The 3750-nt window shown below is 40.7% G+C and overlaps 1 long non-coding RNA gene across 1 annotated transcript; it reads left to right on the top strand.

The window, feature by feature from the left end:
• Nucleotides 1–479: 479 nt before the first annotated feature.
• On the top strand, nt 480–1585 carry LOC113470287. Its single transcript, XR_003393394.1, has 2 exons — nt 480–609; nt 1140–1585. It is a non-coding gene; the product is annotated as an uncharacterized LOC113470287 (long non-coding RNA).
• Nucleotides 1586–3750: the final 2165 nt, after the last annotated feature.

Genomic DNA, 3750 nt, shown 5'->3' on the forward strand with positions numbered 1-3750 from the left:
GTCAACCATCATGAGGACCTGTGCTTTCCCTTTGAAGCATGATAAGCATACTGTAACCTCCAGCTAGCCAGGCTGGGGGTTTGGCTGCTCTGATCCCTAGAGAGAAACAATCAATAAAATTTATTGATGAACCGACCAAAGTTTGGGTTAGCCAGATGACACAGCATACTAAAGTCCCACAGTAATGCCGTCAAAACACCTAAAATTCCTAGATTCCTAGAAATTAGAAATCCTGAAGACTCTTTCTCATGCATATGTAATATACATAATATATGTATTCCGTACTTATACCTGTCCGAGGTACCTGTGCCTAATTAACACCACCGTCCAGTCCACTTCTTAGTGGCTTTCTTAAAAAATCTTTTCAAAGCTGTACGAGTATAGGCATTTGTAAAAAAAAAGTAACATGATAATTAAAAGAATGACAATGGTCATGCCTCCAGGGTTTTAGTACCAGTGGATCTGTTACCTTGGGCATTTGTAAAAAAAAAGTAACATGATAATTAAAAGAATGACAATGGTCATGCCTCCAGGGTTTTAGTACCAGTGGATCTGTTACCTTGGAATATTTGAAAATAATAGATCAATACTTCTGGAAACCAAGGAGAGGTCCCGCAGGAAGAGGCATAGCACAGGGCTCTACACATTTTCAAAAAGTAAACGCGCTCAGACTAATGTGCCCTCATAGGGTTCGACTTCCGCTTTTATGCCGTGGTAGAAAAAAATGGAAATCTATTTTCTTGAGAAAAAGTAGAAATCTATTTCCTTGGTAATCTTATGCCCCTATGGGTTTTGATTTCTCAAAGTCATTCTGACAGGCAGGGTCTCCAGAGTTAGTGATTTATCACTTAATGTAGTGAATTCTTGGCAAATCTAGTGATTTCTTTTCCTGGAAACTAGTGATTTTTAAAAATTTGGAGTGGAAACCCTGCTGACAGGTGCCCGCGGATAAAGCTCTGCCTCTTTTCATCGTTCCCCTCTTCACTCTATATTTCCCCCTCTATTCTTAATTCATTTTATTATTATTTATTAGTTCTTAGTCTGTTTTATTTATCACAATTATTATTATTTTAGTTAAAAATATTGAGAAAAAAAAAATAATAAATTAAAAAAATGTATTTTTTGAAAAAAAAGGAGAGGTCCCGCAGGAAGAGGCATAGCACAGGGCTCTACACATTTTCAAAAAGTAAACGCGCTCAGACTAATGTGCCCTCATAGGTCTGATCAGAATCAAGTACAAAATCTATCAAATGGTCTAACTAGAATCTAAAGTTCTGTTTATTCTAAATCATGTTTAGATGTGTAAATTTTTGCCAATTTTTATCCAAATGGGACTATCCGTTTGGGATTTATAGAAGAAAAAAACTGACCCGGGCCTTAAATCCTGATCGGGCCCACTAAAACGGTTCCTAGAACTTACTGCCCCAAAGCCCTTATACTCCAACTAATTAGTGGAACAGATCCTTTCGAGGGACGGGACATTCAGTTTTCAAAATTTCTCTCAAGTAATCATTTGATTTTATAAAGAATATCCATTCAGATCCCTGACTTTTCTCCATGTCATTGGGTCATGTTAGACATCCCCTTTGGAAACTTTCACCTAACTGTTTATTCTGGTCCGTCATGTTAGACATCCCCCTTGAAACTTTCACCAAACTCCTCACATTCTATCTCGTTTGAGAGAACAAGCCCGTTTTTTTGGTGCAGTTGTAAAACCATTTCATGAAAAAAGAAGAAACTTGTATTTGGAAACTTCTTAGAAAGCCTTTGAAGCTCAGGATTTGGTTTCGACCATTGTTCAGAACACAGGACATACCCTGGCCATTCTATTGATGAGCCTCTGTCGTCCCTCTTTGGTCCTTGGAGGTCAGGAAGTTGGAATTATCAATATTTTTCCATGTCTCCTTCTTGTAGTACATATCGTCGCTGTCGGGAAAAACCTATGTGGAAAAAGCTAAATTTTTCAGGAGAGAGAAAAACTGTTTTTTGTTATAATAATAATAATAGACTCTTGAGTGGAAGGCAACCACTAGGCGAGGTTAACGCCCTAGGCGTTCTCTACCACCTAACCCTTAGAGCTTGGTCCTTGGAGGTCAGGAAGTTGGAATTATCAATATTTTTCCAGCATGTCTCCTTCTTGTAGTACATATCGTCGCTGTCGGGAAAAACCTATGTGGAAAAAGCTAAATTTTTCAGGAGAGAGAAAAACTACTTTTTGTTATAATGGTATGGATGCTTTCCCTTATCACGCCCTCAGGTTAGGCCTATTGGAAAACCGTCTAATGTAGCAGTTGTTTAATTGTTTGAACCCACTGGCTGGGAATGTTATAATGGTATGGATGCTTTCCCTTATCACGCCCTCAGGTTAGGCCTATTGGAAAACCGTCTAATGTAGCAGTTGTTTAATTGTTACGAAATAAAGATGGCTTTCTTCCAAGTTCATTTACCTGCCTCAGTGGTGTAGTGGTCAAGACGCTCGCCTGGTAAACAGAAGGGTGTGGGTTAAATTCCAGCCGAGGTATGGAATTTGATAATAATTTGACCACAGTAATAGTATATAGTAGTAGCCTACTGCCGTAGTAAAGGTACTTATTATTCAGAGGACTGAACTAACCATTTCTATCCTGAGGCCGAAATGACCTGAGCGCCCAGAACAATAGACTCGAGACTTGCTCACCAAACCGTACCTGAACCAAGACTAGGAAACCAAATTAACCCTTTGGGATACGCGCTGTCTTCTGACCTGATATAAACGTCAACTCATCTTAACTCTATCCCGAATCTCCAAAAGGCAGGATTCCACCCAACCTCCAAAAGGCAGGATTCCACCCAACCAACATACATGGCAGGAATCAGGAATCTCAATAGTGGACATAGTGGTACCTACACCTACTATAGATCAACCTCATTCCTCTTCAAAAATCCCACAAGATCAACCTCATTCCTCTTCACGCGTTGATCGTGTCCCTCAAAATCAGCTGAACTTCCCCATCCCCCCTCCTTTAGTGGCTGGATCAATTCCTCCCGCTTCAATTAAAGGCATTGGAGCAATGCCTCCCATTCCAGTTAAAGGCATTTCTCGCGACGAGATCAAATTCCCTCTTCCCCCCGTCAAGCCTCGTAAGGAACAAAAAGTACCCACGCCCGTTCAGCCCATTCCTTCGAATCTCGTGGACATTCCTTCGAATTCAATCCTATCGATTCCTCGAGTTCCCGTTTGGAGCGCCACTAGCGCGCAGGACCGTGTGTTGGACCTGTCGGTCCGACGCGCCAGGAAGCGGCGCCATCGTCAGAAGCACCAAACGGAGCCACGTTTAAACAGTCGGGACGAGCCAGATGGTACGGATAAAATCGTCGACCTATCTATGAGATAGAAATCATGAAATGAGTGCAATATTTTTCATTAAGTCGCGGTACTTGTTCAGAAGTCACGTCAATGGAAAGTTGCTACAGAGCTGTCACAAGTGAGCAGTGACCAGTGTTATCATAGGGTTAGGTTAAACACAAAACGGAGTTTCATTTTTTATTGTAGTGGCTTCTGAATAATTACCCCTCCACCATGTTCTCACGCCAGTTTCAAATAGGTAGATATCTATCTAATACATTGAGGTACATGTGCTGTGACAAGCTCTGAAAGACCCAGGGAACCTTTAAAGCGTTGTGGGTTTAAATTAAAATTAGTAAATAGATTCAAGTGCAAAAAATTCTCGTCATTTCAGGAAACTCCTTGATTTCAGGACCTAGTAGAAT

Source organism: Diaphorina citri, unplaced genomic scaffold, assembly GCF_000475195.1.
Source record: "Diaphorina citri unplaced genomic scaffold, Diaci psyllid genome assembly version 1.1 scaffold1488, whole genome shotgun sequence".
NCBI classification, from domain to species: Eukaryota; Metazoa; Arthropoda; class Insecta; order Hemiptera; family Psyllidae; genus Diaphorina; species Diaphorina citri.